We start from the raw sequence: 21,491 nt of genomic DNA, 5'->3' as shown, positions 1-21,491 counted from the left end.
CTGTTTTCTTTTCCCTATAATTTCTTAAGAACAGGTATCTTAACGCACAACTAAGTCTGTACGTGTGCATGCGTGTATGTGTAGAACTTGTGGGATTTTCACCAACAGTTGGAATCCTGCATATGAAAAATGTTATGTCTTGATTTTAACTGCCGCCAGCTTGGGGGGGATTTTGTGTTATGGACCATTCATTGCAAATGATATTGCAGGTAATCAGCATATTTCTGTCTTGTTTTTGTTTTCTTAACTTGTCATGCTTCATTGGAAGCCTTGGCTTTTACTTTAGGAAAATTGCACCTGAAATTTGTGACCCATTTTTCTAGGTGCACTTAATAGGAAGAGCCTCCACCGTTTTTATCGGTAGAAGCATCCAGCGCCTCATAAGTGGAGCTTTAAAATGGGCGGTGGCTGTCAGCTATAGCATTTAAGTTTCCCTTGCTCACCGAATGCACATCCAGTGTTTGGGGTCCCCGAGAACAGATCAGGTGATTTGACAAAACACAAATATTTGTATTTCGAAATCATTACCGTCTATCACTTCAGTCACCACCATCCATTTTAAATGATGACATCAGCACTTTTCGTGAATGGTGGTAATTGAAGTAATGGACGGTGGCGATTTCAAAACACAAAAAATTGTGTTTTTGTCAATTCACCTGATCCGTCCTCAAGTGAATCACCCCTGCCATATACATCATCAGCTCCAGTACAGTTCCCATTAGATGCATGCAAGATTAACGAATACGGGCTCAAAAATGAAAGAAAGAACGGTAGCATACATTTGAAAGTTAGTTAGGTGCGTGCATCCGAACTTTAGCTGCCTATAAACATGAAAAAAAATCATGGTCTTTTGCATAGAATTCTTTGAATGTGAGAATGGTTCCGCTGTATGAAGTCATTCTTCTGGTTTCACTTGTGCTGCTTGCGAACCAATCCCTTGTTGCCCGTTCTGTTGATTCCGAGGGGAAGGTCACATACTTGCCAGGTTATGAGGGGCCCCTCCCATTTGAGTTGTACACAGGGTAAGTTCAAGCTGGAAAAGGATTTTATCCTGTGACATGATGTTGTGCATCATGTGTTGGTCCTAGCTGTCCAACATGGTGCGAATATGGACGGATAGGATCATATGCATGAACGGGTGAGTGTAGATTAATCCTAGCTATCTTGATGCGTCCGGTTGGACATCTAGGATCATCATATGATGTACAGCATTGTATGTCAAGGGATACATTATTTGTTTTTTCTCCCAAAAGTTTTTATCCTTGTTTTTTACTTGGCTCTTCCATGACTTCGGATGTGTGTATTGCTCATTTTGCTACTGCTGCTGCTGTGTTTTGATGTAAACTGATCATTGTGGCTCTTTGTTTCCCTTTTTTCATTATGTTTTGTTGGGGGTGTTAAACTGGCTGCAAAGGGACACCCTTGGTCGCTACAAAAAGGATCCCCATCCTTTGACATAAGATGGGTATCATCCTATGTTGATCCTAACCGTTCAGCTGAAGTACCTGGATGATTAAGATTTAATGTAGGATGAACCAGAGTTACTAGAAGCTTTTTAGATAGGTGAGAAGCCCGCATTTTGAAAACTCACTTTGAAAGCACAATACTTCGCTTTTGAAATTTGATAAAAATCTTATTCTCTCATGCTTTTCTTATACTTTTTGCATGCTTCATCTATTCTTCTTATATGTTCTCTGACTCTACTTTTCAGGTTTTTATGTGTTTTCTCTCATGCTTCTCACTCACTTCCATGTGCTTTCTCTAAATTGGCAGTCTTCATTTTTAGATTGTGTTAAAAATTTAAATCTTATAATAAAAAATCATGAAATTTAAGAATAATCAGTTTTATTTTAGTTTTTTTGTGTTCCATTTCAATTCTCATTCAATTCTTATATTGTTTTTTATTCTTCAATTTTCACTTCCTATACATTTTAAAATGTATCACTTCTTGTTCTATTTCTCGCTTCGGCTCTCTGGCTCTCTAGTCTGACAACCTTAGGATGTACCCATCATATGTCAAATGATGAGATTTATATGTTCTTTTCAGTGACTCTGACTCACAGATGAATATATAGTTTTTATTGTTTACGAATAAAAGAAATGGTAATTTACATATAGGTGCTTAACATATGGCAAATTCATGTTTAGCTGCCTCATGTGCTAAATACTTAAGATAAGGGAGGGCTATCTTTGCAAGATGGAGGAGGAATCAGTGAGACATTTGTTTTTGGAATGTGGGTGGTCTCAACAGCTAAGGTACAAAGTAACATCTCTCTAAAAGAATTTGAAGCAAGGCCGTAAGAAAGAAAAAGATAAAAACATGAGAGAGAGAGAGATGACACACATGTTTTACGTGGTTTGACTTCTTTGTTCCTACGTCCACGAATAGAGGCTAGATTCTTCTTATTCATCAGTGGCATAGGCTATTACAATTTATATAACTCCTCAGGTGTTTACAATCAAGTGGAAAACCAATATTGGAGACTCTCTTGATTGCAGTTTTCTTTTCTTTTCAATGTTTTTTTTTATCCAAAAATTTCTCTTTTAGAGTTTGAGGAACATATCTTTTCTTTTGGGTGTGGATGCCTTCTAGCGCATTCCTACTTGGACCAGGAAACCAGCTGGTGGACATGCTGATACATGGAGACTCTTCTTGGGCTAATTCCATGGATCTGGACCTGGTACGGATAATACCCTCCCTCAAACTAAGGGTAGGAGAAGTCCATAAGTAGAGTTTGAGCTGCAGAAGATGAAAAATAGACTTAGTCAATGGCTTCGTGAATATGTCTACAACTTTTAGGTGAGAAGCAACAAAATTGGTGATCAACTGTCGTTTAGCTACTTTTTCATGCACGAAGTGGTTTCCAATCTCGATGTGCTTGGATCGATTCTAGAACACAGGATTAGTTGTCATATGAAGAACAGAGAGATTGTCGCAAAAGAGAGTTGGAGCTTGGGAAATAAAGATTCAGGTCACGAAGGATGAAGGAGATTTAAGTGAGCTTGGTTGTCGTAGATGCAAGTAACCTGTATTTTGCCTCAGTGCTGGAATGTGTGTAGGGATGGCAGTGGATCGGGGGAAAGCGGGGCCCCGCCCCGCCTCGCCCCATTTGGACCGGGGATGAAGGGTATGAAACGGGGATGGAGGCGGGGGTGGAGGATAAAATCCATCCCCGCCGCGGAGGCGGGGCGGGGGTGGACGTGCACTTTTCCCCGCCCCGCCCCGTCCCCGCCACGATCCCCTCCCCGACCACTTTTCCCCGCAATATCCCCGCCCCGCCCCGCCTCATCCCCGTTTGGACCGGGGATGAAGGGTATGAAACGGGGATGGAGGATAAAATCCATCCCCGCCGCGGAGGCGGGGCGGGGGTGGAGGATAAAATTTTGAGGCGGGGCGGGGGTGGAAACCTTGTCCCCCGCCCCGCCCCGCCCCGCCCCGCCCCGCCCCACTGCCATCCCTAAATGTGTGCTAGTAAGCTGCTTTTTTATACTCCATGAAAAATAGTTATCACCAAGATAAACACAGAATCCAGTAGTAGATCGACGAGTAAGTTGGCAGTCGACCCAATCCACATTCGAGAACCCGTAGAGAATGATAGGAATATGAGCAAGGAGTCGAATACTATAATCAAGAATTTCTTTAATATAACAAAGAGTCATCTTCAAAAGCTGAAAGTGAAACTTTGTGGGGGCATGCACAAAGTTAACAATATAGGATAAATGTCAAGTATAATCTTCCAATGAGACTGATAAAAATGAACATCCTCAAAGGGCGGGTAGTCAGTGGGTTGGTGGGGACATCCTCCCATCGGTGTGGATATAGGCCGACAATCTTTCATCTGAGCTTTGTCCATAATATCAAGAGCATATCTGCTCTAATTTAAAAATAGACCACCATCAAATCGTTGAACCTGTATTCCCCCAAAATGATAAAGGTCTCCCGAATCTTTTATAGTAAACTCATCACTTATTCGATGTATAGTAGCAGATAAGAGCTAAGAATTATTGCCGGTGATAATGATATCATCAATGTAAAGGAGTACAAATATGCTACCCAAGAAGTTATGGCATACAAATAGAGAAAAGTCAGCCACACTGCAGTAAAAACCCATGGCAAGGAGAGATGTGTTGAACCGGCAAACCAAGTGTGTGATGACTGTCTCAACTCGTACAAGGCTTGCTTGAGCTTATAAACATGTGTCAGTTTGGAAAAATCCCTAAATCCAGGAGGTTGGTCCATGTAAATAGTTTCATCTAAGAAGCCATGATCTAGATCTTGCATTAATTGAGCATGAGTTTGAGATGCACCAAATATGGTAAACCCGGTCCATATGTAAGAACTCATCCATGTTTTTTTTGCTCCCAAAACTTGTGAAAGAGCATCTCCTCGAGATGGGCTATCGGTAGATCTCCTTGAGATGGGCAAATTTTTACCCCTCTTTAAATATGTTGAGAAGTTGTCTTAACAATAAAATAACTTCAATCATGCATTGACCTTCCTGGCATAAATCCAAATTGATTCTATGGTATATTTGATTCTCTTCTAAAATGTTACTCTATCATCCTCTCCCATAGTTTTATGATGTATGATGTGGCTCATTCAATATCACATTTATTATTATATATAGAAATCAACATACTATGCTCTTTCGGCAATTTTACTGTAAACAAAATATTATTAAACAATTAAGTTAACCATGTTATGCCAATATTACCCATTGACATCCAAAATTCATATCGACTTGTATGAGGGTTTTATTCTTCTCATCTTCTTTATAGTTAAGGACATTTCCTATGACTGAATCGATTTCCCTTTGCTAGAGACCAGGGTAAAGAAGGACAAAAGGAACATCTTCAGCATGTTCTGGGGGTGAAGATGTCCAAACTTGATCTACTGTATTTTTGGTGCAAGTACTCATTGATGGATTCCAATTTTTTTCTCGTTTTCGTCATAAATCTTATTTCTTTCATTTTTTCTGGGTTCTCTCCTTTCTTATAGTTACTTTTAGATAGAAAGATATTGGATAGCAACATGTGCAACATCATTTGTTTCTTTGGAATGCCATTGTAGTTGGACATTGTCTTGATCTCTAAGATGTTTAGAAGTTGTACAATTCAACTAATTTGAGCCCATTATTCTTTTATTGGTGTTGAATATAACTACTGTAATTTGTTCAACCAAAAAGAATATTAGATTATTTAAAATAAAAGCCAATTCGTGAAGTCAATGTCGTCTTTGTGGTATTTCTCATGTTGTTCTTCAAGAACATAATGAAGTTTCTTAAGACCAAAGTTGGGTTTGATGGCATTGTTCAGATCCTTGATGTACTGAAATAGCAAGGTATCTGGATTTCATTGTGAAACACACACATGCACGTGTACATTTTTTAAAACCAGACTCCAGACACAGAATGATTGAATTTATATTACCCAAGTATATAAACTATTTCATTCAATGGTCAAAAGATCAAAAGAAAAAAAGCAAAAATAGTTTCAACTTTTTTTGTTTTGGAAAATGACTAATTAAATGTGGGGAATTTTCATAGATTGGCAATGACCACTTTAGTCTAAACTAAGAACTTTGTTCTTATTTTGTCAAAGCTTGATTGGATGTGAGGTTGCTAATTTGTTTTTATATGATGCTAGTCACTTCAGGTCGATAAACTTTGTTTTTATTCTCCACATTTTATATGATGCTAGTCAGTGGTGTGATCATGTTGGGATATGTTGAATGAATATGACATAGGTTATATCATACGAATGTGATTGTTACGGTTTTGAATAACATATTTCAGATTATACTAGTAGGTTGTAGGGTTATTCTTCTTATGTAGCTACTTTTTTTCAAAATTTTCTTTTTCAATCCTTCTTGTTTGTGGCGCCTTAGGTCCAAACAAATGCATGTGTGTTCCTTGTAGGAGATTCGTTCACTGGCTCTACATTTGAATTTTGCATGAATGTGATATGTTGGAAGTTTTAGTTTCGGAGGCCAACTTATAAAAAATCGACCAAGTTTGTGCACTTAAGATGCATCAACCACTCGCGCTTGTTTGGTAGAGCTGTTACACCACAACAAAGCAGTGGATTAGCGACGACCTCATTCCGTCGCTAACCGGCTTAGCGACGGATTAGCGACGAAGAGGCGACTGACAGCTGACATCGCAAATTTTTCGACGCTAACTGGCGATGGAAAAATTCCGTCGCTAATTGCGACGGAATAACGAACGACAGATTCCGTCGCAAATCCGCCGGTATTAAACAGCGACCTCGGCTTGGCGACGGATTTACATTCGCCGCTAAGTCGTCGCTAAATTATATGTATAGCGACGGATATATCTGTCGCTAATCCGTCACAAACTTAAAAAAAAATAAAAAAAATTATTTGAAAATTAAATATCGAGAACGCTATAATTTATATTTCCTCTACAATTTATATTTTCTGTAAATAAAAAACAAAGTACACATAAAATTTCATATAAAAAAATTCTACAACAATTAATCGTTCCACTTTAAAATTAACAAGTTTAATTATTTACAATTCAACAATTACAATTTCGAAACAAAAAAAATAGAACTTCAACACATTAATCTAATCATCGCCAAGATTTTGTGCGTCTTCTTGTTCATTGCCTTGATCTGTCTCTTCAACTCCGCTACGCTGATTATCGCTAGCAACCTACACAAGAAAAGAACAGTCAGTATTGATAAACAAAATATATCGAAATAAATTATACACTATATGTGATTCTATCATGTACTCATATGTGTTCTAAGGCAGTAAAAAAACTTTATACGTGATTCTATCATGCTCATATGTGCTCTAAGGCAGACAAAAAACTCTATATGTGATTCTATCATGAATGATATGTGTTTTAAGGCAGTAAAAAAACTCTATATGTGATTATATCATGCTCATATGTGTTCTAAGGCAGCTAGAAAAACTCTATATGTGATTCTACCATGCTCATATGTGCTCTAAGGCAGGCAAAAAGCTATATATGTGATTCAATCATGCTCATATGTGTTCTAAGGCAGTCAAAAAATTGAATATGTAATTATAGCATGCTCACATGTGTTATAAGGCAGTCAGAAAAACTCTATATGTGATTCTATCATGCTCATATGTGCTCTAAGGCAGGCAAAGCAAAAAACTTTATATGTGATTCTATTATGAATGATATGTGTTCTAAGGCAGTAAAAAAACTATATATGTGATTCTAGCATGCTCATATGTGTGTTAAGACAGTAAAAAAACTGAATGTGTGATTATAGCATGCTCATATGTGTTCTAAGGCAGTTAAAAAACTGAATACGTGATTATAGCATGCTCATATGTGTTCTAAGGCAGTCAAAAAAATTTATATGTGATTCTATAATGCTCATATGTGCTCTAAGGCAGGCAAAAACTTTATATGTGATTATAGCATGCTCATATGTGCTCTAAGGCAGACAAAAAACTCTATATGTGATTCTACTATGCTCATATATGCTCTAAGGCAGGCAAAAAGTTATATATGTGATTCGATCATGCTCATATGTGTTCTAAGGCAGTCAAAAAACAGAATATGTGATTATAGAATGCTCATATGTGTTCTAATGCAGTCAGAAAAACTCTATATGTGATTCTACCATTCTCATATGTGCTATAAGGTAGGCAAAAAGTTATATATGTGATACGATCATGCTCATATGTGTTCTACGACAGTCAAAAAACTGGATATGTGATTATAGCATGCTCATATGTGTTCTAAGGCAGTCAACAAAAACTGAATATGTTAAGGCAATCAAAGTTACATGAAATCTAACGACATGTAATATATTGCATGAAACTTTCATACCTGAGAGGGACTTGCAATCGAAGTTCTCATGTTCAGCAAAAAATTGTTGAACTCAGCTCGGAGAACGTCGACGACGGTTTCATGGAAGTAGTCACGCATTGTGTCCTTAACGATCTGGCGTACATCATCACTGGAAAGAATAGGCTGCTACTTGGAGCTTATGGTGGTGGAAGAAGTCTGTGAGCCGTAACTGGAAGAAGCAATAACAGGTGAAGTGTTCATATTACTCCCAAACCTGAACACACGACCCTTTTTGGGTTCACCTGCTGCAGTCACCCATGCTGCAGGATCAAATGATGGATGATGAGTAGCGTCATCGCCATATTGCTCTACCATCTGTTGCTTATATGCCTCCTACAAAATAATGTTTAAAGTATGTATTAATAATTAATGATAACATTATGATAACTTGCATATTGCAATGATTATTAATAGAATAAATATATACCGTTGTCGTTCTCGCCTTCTTTGATACAAAGTCTCTCATGGTCTTCTGTTTATGTGTTTCAACAAACACATCCTTATATGGTACAATGCCTCCTTTTTTCTGCTTCCTGCGAAGTTAAATGATAAAAGATTTAGTTAACAAGTTTGCAACAATACTTATAAAATTAATATTATATATTGATGAGTTACCATTTTCTTCAGGTGGCTCCCAAATGTCTTATATCCACCTATGTGTAGATGGGCTTTGGGCATTTTCGCTCGATTTTGTGTAGCCTTCGCAGAGCGATTTCAAAATGCATCCTCTGCCCATTTATCTCACATTCCATCCCAATAATCTCTCCTGATAGTAATAGGGTCATGACCCTTCAACTGTATTGGATCATCTATTCCGCCAGATGCTTTTTTTGCTGCAGTCTTCATATTGTGCAACATATCTGCAAATCGATTGGCAGCTACCTTCTGCCACACCTTCCTTGCATCATTTTCCTCCACCGTAGTTGTGAAGCGATTCGAAGCCTATAAATATTTTCAGAAAGTTAGTAGACATGACTAAAAAAATTAAATAGAAATCACATTAACTATGAGAAACAACTGTATACCGTGAATGAGGACCACAATCTATCTATCACCTCTTTTGGATACTCTTTCCATTGAGCGACTGGTTCTGGTAGATGTTGAAGAAGTGAATTTCTAATCTCACGTACTACTTCTTGTGGCTCAAACCTCGTGCTGCACATGAATTGGTACACAGTAAATATCAATATAAAATATTTATAAGAAATGCAATAATTGAAAATGAAATACTTACGGTCGATTATGGATATACACTATTTGAATGAGTCTTCTTGTGCCAGACTGAGAAGACCCTGCTTCCTGTGTTGGCTCCTGACTTGTGTGATAAACTAGTGTAGGTGGGTCGTGTACAGGCGAAACATCATATGTAAAAAAATACGTTATAAATTCTCAGAATGCACATTTCAACTAAGCAAACATCCAATTAGTTAAATGATATACCTATCACAGGAGCCCGTGAAGATGAAGGTTGGGCCTGGCTACTACTGGATAAGCGACCACTGTAACCTCCATGAACCATATTCTAACAAATAACATATGTCATACAATACATTCAAATAATTCGCATCAAGTATTATAATACATTCAAATCATTTGCATCAAGTATTGCAATACATTCAAATGATTCGCAACAAGTATTACAATACATTCAAATCATTCATATCAAGTACAGTACAACTCATTCATTCACATCAAGTATTACAATACATTCAAGTCATTCACATCAAGTATTGCAATGCATTCAAATCATTCATATCAGGTACTGTAATGCATTCAAATCATTCGCATCAAGTATTACAATGCATTCAAATAATTCAAATCATTCACATCAAGTATTACAATATATTCAAATAATTCAAATCATTCACATCAAGTATTGCAATGCATTCAAATCATTCGTATCAAGTATTACAATACATTCAAAAAATTCAAATCATTTATATCAAGTATTGCAATACAACTTATTCATTCGCATCCAGTATTACAATACATTTAAATAATTCAAATAATTCACATCATTCATTGCAATGCATTCAAATCATTTACATCAAGTATTACAATACATTCAAATAATTCAAATTATTCACATCAAGTATTGCAATAGAACTTATTCATTCGCATCATGTATTACAATACATTCAAATAATTCAAATCATTCACATCAAGTATTGCAATGCATTCAAATAGAGGTTTGTATTACAAGATTTTGCTCACTACCTTGAGAATTCTTCCTTGTCACTTATTTGACTTTCATATTCTTCTTCTTCTTCTTCTTCATTGTTTACCCATCCACTTGGTATATCATTTGGATCACATTCTTCTATGAATGTTTCATCGGCCAATGGAGATATGACATGCATATCATACGCAACATCATGACCATAAGCGAAGTCATAGATATCATCTGATTGATAGTAATCATTGTCTTCAGCTAACTTGTCTTCCTGTAACTGATCATACTCAGGGTATAGTTTGGACTTCACCTTGCAAACTGCCCACCATTCATTTCTATCTGACTTTTTTATACTCGGATATAAAGTATAATAAACTTGTTGAGCTTGCGAGGCTGATATGAATGGTTCATATGTTCCAAACCTGGATTTATGATTCACCTCCACAATGCCTGAAGCTTTGTCGAGTCTTGTTGCAGTTGGATCAAACCAATGACACTTGAATAAAGTTACCCTGTTATTTATGCCTAAGTAAGTCAACTCCATTATTTCCTTTATAACACTGTAGTAATCATGTTCATTTTCACCGTAGCTGCTACCCTTGACACACACGCCACTATTCATCATTGATTTGTTTATACCGTAATCTTTTATATGGAATAGATAACCATTTACGATGTACCCGTTGTAGCATTGCACAACTTTGGTCGGACCATTTTCTAAATCACATATTCCTTGATCTTTAACACATCACCATGGTAGACCTACGCACAAACATAAACAATGATTATGATCACGACCAATTAAGTAACTTAATGTTGTTTACAAGTACAAAATTTATGTTAGCTTCTTTACCAACTATTTCAACCACTCCACAAACTTAGTTTCACGTTCTTTTTGTACTTTTGCATCAGTGAGATGTGAAACTTCTCTTTGCAACTCCAGATCAAATCATTTACAAACCACAAATACTTATATTACCGAGCCATGTATCCACGTATAGAACATAAAGGGATTTATAATTGTGTTGCGTCTATATATACTTACTCGATGTATGGGTCGATCGCTGAGCAATTAAAAAGAATATAGATGTGTGTTGTGTCTTGCTCTTGATCTGTCAAGTGCTTTGATCGACAACTACCAAATGCATGCCCAAGTGGTTGAAATATCGACAACTTGTCAGCTACAGTTACTTGTTCTCCATCATCGTTACGGGGCGGGCATGTGTAACGTGTTGGAATGTGAGGTTCAAAGTACATAGATGAGAAATTTGAAATCTCTTCTAAAGTGTATGCCTCACAAATAGAGCCTTCTACTCTTGCTTTATTACAAACCTTTTTTTTGAGGTCGAACATGCATCTGGCAAAAATATACATTTCAAATTTTAAATATCTATCATTAAAGAGACAAATATAAAAAAACATATACCTTTCAAATGGGTATATCCATCGATATTGCACAGGGCCACCAACCCTTAGTTCATATGGCAAATGTATGATCAAATGTTTCATAACATCGAAAAATGTTGGCGGAAATATCTTTTCTAGCAGACAAACAGTGGTGATGACAAAGTCCTCGAGATTCTTTACATCTGATACTACGACCTCCGATGCGCACAATGTTCTGAAAAATCCACTCAACTCAGACAATACCCCCCATATAGGTTTGTCTAACATATCATGGAATGCTAGAGGTATCAATCGTTGCATAAAGATATGACAATCATGGCTCTTCAACCCATATAATTGTCCATCATCAATCTTCACAGCCCGAACAATGTTAGAGACATATCCATCTGGAAATCTCAATGTCTCAACCATTGACATACATGTTTTATTTGATCAGGTCCAAGCACGTACTTTGCCTTTGGTTTCAGTACTTTGCCATTATACTCTTTGAGTTCCAATTCTAGTCTTTTACATATTACTTTTAAATCCATACGGGCCTTCGGATTATCCTTCGTTTTCCCTTTAACATTCATTACTATATTAAACACATTATCAAACACATTTTTCTCCACATGTATCACATCCAAATTATGCCGTATCAAGAGGGTCGACAAATACGGTAGTTCTCAAAAAATAGATTTCTTCGTCTAATTGTGATCCTTTCCAAATCCAGAGAAGGGTGTAGGACTGCGGGCATCTGTTAATATATCTGGAAAGTATCACAATCTTCTTAGAATCTCTATGTCAGACAATCTTGTGGATGAACCTTCCATTTCAGTTATGCCTGCTTTAAACACATTCTTTTGTCATCGAAACAGATGGTCGTTTGGTAGAAATTGACGATGACACTCAAACCAGCAAGGCTTCCTTCCATGCGTCAATCTAAAAGCTTTGGAATTCTCCATGCAGTACGGACATGCCAACCTCCCATGTGTGCTCCAACCAGATAGCATACCATATGCAGGGAAGTCACTGATTGTCCATAGAACAACGACCTTCATGTTGAAATTTTGTTTTTTGTGGGCATCATATGTGGTAACACCGTCATCCCACAATACTTTTAGTTCATCAATCAATGGCCTTAAATATACATCAATATTTTGGCCAGGTGAGGTCGGACCAGGGATCAACATAGACAAGAAAAGATTTGGATGTTTCATACACAAGTTTGGTGGAAGGTTGTATGGAGTTACAAATACTGGCCAATATGAGTATGGAGTTAATCTATCCCCAAATGAATTAAATCCATCTGTACATAGACCGAGTCTAACATTTCGCACTTTCATTGTGAAGTTCTGATGAGTACGATCAAAGTGCTTTCAAGCTTCAGCGTCAATAGGATCGTGATCTTGTTCGTGTCGAACTTTATTTGCATGTCATCTCATGTGTTTAGCTGTTCTTGAAGACATATACAATTGCTGCAATCTAGGAGTGATAGGAAAGTAGCGGAGCGACTTGTATGAAACTTCCTTTGATCTCGTGCTATCATTGCCTCTTGTCTTTGGCTTGAACCGAGGATGCCCACATGACGGGCATGATATGTTGTTTTCCTGCTCCTTGAAATACAACATGCAGTGATTTGGACAAGCATCAATCTTTTTGTAACCCATACTTAGAGCGTTGACCATAACTTTTGCACGATAAAAATTTTGTGACAATTTCTCATCTTTGGGCAACATAGTCTTTACAATCATGCACAAACAGTCAAAACATAATTGACTCAAATTATACTCGGACTTCAAATTCATTAGTTGAAGAACTGCAGACAAGATAGTGTGACTCTCGCAACCGTTCCAAAGTGACTCATCAGCATCTCTAAGTAAATCATAAAATCTACTAGCTGCATCGTTTGGTGATTCTTCATCTACGGCAGTTCTTACATCACTAGAACTCATAGCAGAACCCAGTTCTGTTCCTGCGGCATCAAATATCAAATCCATATATGGATTATAGTGCACCACATTCACCCGTGCATCAAAATTGTTTCTAAATTCTTCTCCATGAAACGTCCAGTTCTGATAATCACTCACAAAACCCTTCATGTATAGGTGATGTCTAACGTCATGAGGTTCTACAAATTGATTATTCTTACAAATCTTGCAGGGACACCTAATCTGACATGTGGGATCCACTGTACTGACACTTGCCGTTGCAAATTCAATAAAACCTTCAACACCATCCATATATTCATGCGATAACTCATTGTCTACTATCCTACAATACATCCATTCACGGTTTGCAGTCATTTTCTTATAATGTTATGAATAATAACCTAACCAATTAAAAGAGAACCATCAGAATGCTATGATGAAGAAAATATCAAATTTATCATGCAATATATGATGTCATACAATAACAAGAATTATGATGCATGCATTGATAACTTAATATTTTCATGTGCAAACTATTAATGACACGATACAATCATTTGAAGCATGCTTTTATTATACAATTTCACATTGAAAACACATTAAATTGAAAGTAACTACATGTAAGCATGAATACAATTACATCAAACATTGCAATACATCGTAATCATTCATATCAAACAAATGACAAACATGTATTTGCAGCAAACACACTTCAATATTCCACTAACTAATACCATGCCTAGCATGGACTCCGTACTCCAAAAATAAGAACACTTCCATATTCATACATTAAAATCATGCTCAACATGATCTCCGAACTCCAACAAAGCAACCCTAAATATCAACAACTAAGTGAGTGTATGAAAAATAAAGTGTTACATCTAATAAATTAAATAACATGTGATACGCTTGCAACACTTACTCACCACAGGTATTTATCCGATTTGCATTGTTTTTTTTACTTACCACGGGTGGCTGAGCACAAGCGGGTTCCGTTGAGAAATCTGCAAAAAATAATGTTTTAAAATGAAGTCACCAAAAAAAAACTGAGGCAAAATAAAACATTTTGCATAGGCCTTGAGAAGCCCAGTACACAATGACCTACTGAAACCGCAGGGGCTCAACCCCCTACAGAAACACAGGGGGTCGACCCCCTGACGAAAACCGCAGGGGGTTGACCCCTGCGTTTCGGCAGGGGAGTCGACCCCCTGCTGTTCCAGTAGGGGGTCGACCCCCTTCCAGAACATAAGGGGTTAACCCCCTGCCTTTCCGACAGGGGGTCGGGGTCGATCCCTTGCCTATTCTGGCATGGGGTTAACCCCCTGCCTTTCCAACCCCTTGCCGGAACGGGGGTCGACCCCCTGCCTGTTTCGGCAGGGGGTTAACCCCCTACCTTTCTCTGGGCGAACGCCGGTCCCCGTAATACCTTTCTCCAGGCGAACGGCGGGAGCGACGACAGTGGGCAAACGGCGGGAGCGACAATAGCGGGCAAACAGGGAACGTCGGGAGCGGACGAACGACGAACGACAGGAGCAAGCGAACGGCAAACGGTGGGAACATGAGCAGGGAAAGAAGAAAAGGAAAATAGGTTTGGGATTAGGTTTATCGATAATTAGCGACGGATTAATTCCGTCGCTACTCCGTCGTACATGAAATTTACGAACATAGCGACAGAATATATTCCGTCGCCCATTCCGTTGCAACATCCATCGCTAAGTAGCGACGGATTTTGCGAGGGGATACATTCCGTCGCTATTTTCGTAAATTTTATTGATTATAGCAACAAATATATTTTTCTCGTTAATCCGTCGCTAAGTAGCGACGAAATAATTCCGTCGCTAAATTCCATCGCTAATCACCTATTTTCTTGTAGTGTTAGTGAACCTCACCTTGTGTTGAGGTTGCAAGTTAAAAACCCAATGATATGTTGTATAACTGGTGGGGGCCCGTCTAACCTCAGCTTGCCTATTGAAAAATAAAAAAATATGCATCTACAAGAAATAGAAATACCAACATACACACAAATTGAGAACTGTGGTCCAGTTCCGAGCAGTCTCCATATAATTTCCAGGAGTTTCAGATGGGCATTGAACAAAAAGAGGAGCGACTATCAAAAAAGATAAAGAGGAGGGCTTTGTGTGTCCCAAGAAAAACGCAATAAAAAAACTTGGAAAAAAGGTGAATTTATTTGGAAAATATGAGTTTATACAAATCAATGAAGCCATCACAACCAAGAAATGCTAATCACAAGAACTCATGAAACTTTGGTAATAAAAAACCATTCTGCTAGCCCCCTTTATTTTCATCTCATTTCTTCACCTTCCCCTTATTGACATCCAACCCCCAAGTAAACAATCACAGGTTTCCCTTTACCAGGCAAACACCCAAAATGGAGCAATGACCAGTTGAACACCCCCGCCACCACCACCATGTGAAACCTGGCTATGAAAGTTACCAACAACAACATCCCCCGCTCACCCCAACCAACCAACCAGATATATATTTGATTATTGTAGGTTAACTCCTTTACATATATCAAAATGGAGTTAACAAATCAAAACACTGTACTGATTCTAATCTTTGTCAGTTTTATTATGTTCACTGTTGTTGTTGTTGCTCCAGCTTCAAGGAGAGCTCTCGAACTAAACCTGAACGGTTGGTCTTTTTGGTGATTGGCCTGATGCAGCAGCAAGACCATGATGCATTTTCATGAATTCCAGTGTCATCAAGATAGTAGTTGGCTTTGCTTGGCTTCTAGCCGATTGTACATACAAAAATATCATTTGTTGAGGGTATACACTACAAAAAAAGTCCACCTTTACTGGCACAAAAATTGTGCCAGTAAACATGGGGAAAACACCATTAAAGGACTTTAGTGGTGTTGGCAAAGCGTCAGTAAGTGTGCCAGAGTTGCCCTTGTTAATATAGCCTTTAATGGCACGAAAATTTTTTCTGCAAGTAAAGATATATTTTTTAATTACAAATGTGAGAAAATATCTTTAATAATACAAAATTTGCACCAATAAAAATCTCTTTTCTGGCTTGAAATTTGTGCCAGTAAAGATATTTTCTTATATTTTTAATAAAAAAAGATATCATTTTTACTGGCCAAGCCAATAAAGATCTCTTTCTTGGCATGAAATTTGTGCTAATAAAGATATTTTCTCATATTTTTAATAAAAAAAGATATCATATTTACTTGCACAAATTTTTTTTGTGCCAATAAAGATATTTTTCATAATTTAATTTAAAATTTTTATTTTATCTTTATTGGCAAAAAAATTTTTGCGCTAGTAAAGATCTCTTTACTGGTGCTAATATGGTGCTAGTAAAGAATTTTTTTTTATAATTTCAATTAAAAAATAGCATCTTTACTGGCACAAAACATCTTTGCACCTATATAGATCTCTTTACTGGAACCATATTAGTGCCAATAAAGAGATTTTTCATAATTAAATTAAAAAAATTATATCATTGTAATTGCCACAAAGAAAATTTATGCCAGTAAAGATCTCTTTTATTATTATTTTTTTATTATCAATTTGTTCATTCATTTATTCATGAACCTGCTTATACAACCAATACTATATACATGTTTATTATTAATTCACAAACCTGCTTATACAGTCAATACTATATACTTGTTCATTCATTTACTTATTCATTCATGAATTAGATTATACAATTAATACTATGTACTTGTTCATTCATGAACCTACTTTTACATTCAATAATATATACATGTTCATTCTTTCATTTATGAACCTGCTTATACATTCAATAATATACATGTTAATTCATTCATTGGTTCATGAACTTTCTTATACATTTATTGAATACAAAAACTGCTTATACACTTATTGATTCATGAACTTGTTCATACATTCATTTATTTATTCTTTGGTTCATTCAAAAACCTGCTTATATATTCATTGAATACAAACACTACAATATTTGATTCATTCATGAACCTGCATATACACATTACTATATTTCTTTTTTCAACCCTTCATAATTCTAACATTTACAATTGAAACCTTATAAGAAACATGACATGCAAAGCATTCATACACACACTACTATAACTCTTTCTTCAACACTATATAACTCCAACATTCACAATTGAAACCATGCAAGAAACACAACATGCAAAGCATTCATATACACAGTACTATATATATTCCTTCAATCCTCCATAACTTCAGCAATTATAATTGAAACTCTACAAAAAATATAACATGCAAATCATTCATACACACTACTATATTTCTTCTTTCAACTTTCCATAACTGTAACATTCATAATTAAAACCCTGCAAGAAACATAACATAAAAAATATTCATACATACTCTATTATATATCTTCCTTCAGCCCTCCATAACTCCAACATTTAGAATTGAAACCCCGCAAGAAATGCAACATGCAAAGCATTCATACACACACTATCATAGCTCTGCACTCATCCCTCAATAACTACATTCACCACAACTTCAGTACACTACAAGAAAAATGTTAATTAGTAACGGAAATTTACGATAGATTATTTCTGTGGCAAATTTACGATGGATTAGCTAGGGAAAACTAGTCGTCGCTAAAATTAAAATTAGTTGAGGAATTAACAATGAAAACATTTTGTCTCAACATCCATCGCTAATTAGCGACAAATTCGCGATGAAAAATTTTTGTCTTAAAATCCATCATTAATTAGCGACGGATTCGCAAAAGAATTTATCAATCTCAAAATTTGTCGCTAATTAGCGATGGATTAGCGACAGAATTTTTCTGTCACTAATTTATAGTCAAAAATTCATATTGATTGCCATGTTGGCAATCCGTGTGAGGCAACTTTATAAGTACATCGCCATCTTAGAATGAGGGTAAGGGCAAGGCGAAGAAGCAACAGCGAGTTCTGGTTGAGGAGGAGATGGAGGAGGCGAAGGCGAAGGGCAGTGGGCTTCTGGCATTAAAGCTTGGGGAGCATGTTTATCCGATGGTGGAGGCGAATGGAGTGGAGGGAAGGAACTGCAAGAGGTCAAAGGTGCAGGGACGGGGACAACCAGAAGAGAATGTTCGCTTCTTAATGATGCTAGCTCTTTGTTGCAGAAAGGAATAGAGTCATATCCCCGTCTCATCTCTGATGCAGAGAGGAGGAAGAAAATCTGAAACCCTCCGCCGAGGAGAAACCAGGTAAAGGCCAAGATTTTTTCACGTCTCGGCCGTCATCGTAAGCATCTAAGGCTGTCTCATCCGTCGCCAGAAGCTCCACCCTCAACTCTCTGGCCTGCTCCAATCCCTCCAGCGCCTACTCATCAGAATTTAGTTTTGATGCTTAAAACGAGAAGATTCCATCCCGGTGTTTCTCCGACACTGTGCCCCCTCTTTCAAACCCTCGTTGGATGCATGCTTTGTAGCAATCATTTTTTTTCCTTTTCCTTCTCAAGTTTGTAATTATTGTTTTGATCAGAGAAAGTTTTGGTGTATAGAAATGGCAAACTTTTCTGTGATCCGTTTAAATGTAATTAAATATGGTATCTAGATAGATGGCTTCTATTACTGTTAGCTAAGGGAGTACATGAGAGGGACTCTACAATTGGGATTTGGAGGACGCGATCCTATCGTCGATCTGCCTTTAGTTCTTGCGGTGAACAAGAAGAAGACCAAGATGCCAGATCAGATTCGAGATTTTACTGAAACGGAGAAAGAAAAGAGCAAGGAATTTTTTTAATTTTGTGACAGATTAGCAATGGATATTATCCGTCGCTAATATCTGTCGCCAATTTAGCGACGAATTAGGGATGGATATTTATCTATCGCAAAACCAAATTTAGCGACAGAGTCGCGACGGATCATGGCATTCGCTAATCCGTCATAAATTAGCAACATAAGTAGCGACAGATCAGTTTTGTCGCTAATTAGCGACCAAAAAATTACGACAAACACTATCCGTCACTAAAGAGATTTGCAATGAATTATCATCGGATAGCGTTCGTCGCTAATCCACATTTTTTCTTGTAATGGCATTCACATATACAAATACATAAGCTTAAACCACTGTGGAAAAAATCATGTATAAATCAAAAGTAGTTTTAAACAGATGTCAAATAAATGACAAAAAAAAGTTTTGTTTTAAATATATACACAATATCTCAATTTATGTATTAGATGGAGGAGAGACAGTCTCCGAACCTAGGGTGCACCACACTTGTACGAGGCTTGCAAATAAACATAGGTGAAAGAATTATACACATACATGCACACAAATATATATATATATATATATATATATATATATATATATATATCAAATACAGATTCATGTATAGGATTACAATCTTTAGTTATATAAACTTACCTAAGAAGCTTGCGAGAAACTTGACTGATTGTTAGCTACCATTCTCATGAATAGCGCCTTTAACTCTCCGACCTGAGATTTCAAGCCTCTAATTTTCTCTTGTGTTTGAGTGCTTCTTAGACCTTCACCGAACACATATTAATTAAATAATAATTATCTTATCTCTAATCTCATACTGCAAGACAATGTATTAATTCAATAATATTTATATATTTTGTTTTTATATGCAATTCTTATATGACTAACAATGAACCACCTTTTCATTGCGTGATTTATTTATGAACTTATAACCCTAGATTTTTTACTAGTTTGAGTCATGCAAAGCATTTCTCCTCGAGAAGACTCGGCCCCATTACCACCAGCCTATAAATAAATAGAATATAATTATAAAGTATAAATGAATGACAAATACATATTTTCTCATCCCACAATCGTGCCAAACTTTTGATGCCCGATGTGTGTGGATGTTTTTGTAAGGCACGATAGGTTGTGTTCTTTATACTTAGGGCCTATGAAGATATGCAAGTGAAATATATGTATATATACACTATTGCATTCAAATATGTAAGATTGCATATGACATCAACATATCATGAAAAAAACAAACTTTTGATTAACAAATATCAAAATCATGCTTCAAGGCCTCCCACTGAATATTAGGGATATCAAGTTGATGAGTAGTCAATTGGTCCTCGAGACTATTATGTTGCTTGTAAATTGTCCTAAGCTTAAACTTTTTTTGCATTAATAATATGTGTATCTTAAATATTGTAAAACCCGAGATTTTTTCTTGATAAATAAATGATGAATTATTAGTACATTTATGATTATAATGGTGAATTCTTGATTTCAATTAATTATAAACATTCATCTAAAGTTATAAAGAATATTTCAAGAATAATTAAAAAAGCTAAAGTATGAAGACTAAATGAGTTGGTGTGGTTTTAGATCTTAAACTTCGATTCTGGATCTAAAATCATCATTTAGATCCAATATAGATCTGTGGTATTGTTTGGATTAGATCCAATTTAAAATATTAATTGGATCCAATGGTTGTGGTTTTGACCCTCATAGGGGATGTCTTGAGTGGACCCTCATTTAGATCCAAGAGTCCATATTAATTAAAATATTATCTAGTTTTAATTTAGATAAATAATTAAATCAATATATAAACATGATAATTAAGATTTTTAATTAGAAAATTTATTTAAATCACTAATTGAGAGATTTAAGAAGGTGGGACTTGAAGAGTTAATAATTTTTAGAATTGTTAATGATTAGTTGTTGAATAGTCAAACCTAATAATCCTATTTAAATAAAATTAAAACAAATCAAATAACTAGAGAGGTAGGAGTTTAGAAGGTAAATTTTTTCTATAAAGGACTCCTCTCCCCCTCCACATGATTTTGGAGAGGGAGAGTCCTTTTATAACTAGGCTAGGGTTTGTAGGGAGGCTATATATACCCCCTCTCATATGCCCCTCTCATTTTTCAGAAAATCTATATCTCTCTCTTCTTTTTTCTTTTTACTTTTCTTTTTTCTCTTCTCCTAAAAACATCTAGGAGGTTTGGAGTAGTGTGTGCAGCCATTAAACTTGCATAAACTTCGATGGTTGTGGTGGTGTAGAGATTGAACTACCTGATTTCTTCTTTGTCTTAGAGATCTATTAATTTTTCATGTAAGATTTACATAATAGATGCTTTTTACGTACATTAAGCATGCATATATGAGTTATATTTAGTTTTAGCAGCATATTTACATGTCTAGATATATTATACATATTTTTTTTT

At 36.4% G+C, this 21,491-nt stretch overlaps 1 long non-coding RNA gene across 2 annotated transcripts in view; it reads left to right on the top strand.

Annotated features, from left to right (window-relative positions):
- The first annotated feature begins 893 nt into the window (after positions 1 to 893).
- LOC149811620 (uncharacterized) overlaps positions 894 to 21,491 on the top strand; it is a 33,933-nt gene continuing 13,335 nt past the window's right edge. For both annotated transcript variants that reach the window (XR_016428527.1, XR_016428526.1), the window contains exon 1: positions 894 to 1,022. This is a non-coding gene — a long non-coding RNA (uncharacterized LOC149811620). The remainder of the gene's footprint in view (positions 1,023 to 21,491) is intronic.

This window comes from Nuphar pumila, chromosome 17, assembly GCF_984573655.1.
Source record: "Nuphar pumila chromosome 17, dmNupPumi1.hap1.1, whole genome shotgun sequence".
Lineage (NCBI taxonomy): Eukaryota > Viridiplantae > Streptophyta > Magnoliopsida > Nymphaeales > Nymphaeaceae > Nuphar > Nuphar pumila.
The sequence above is the reverse complement of the archived record's forward strand: the minus strand, read 5'-3'. Positions and strand labels throughout refer to the sequence as shown.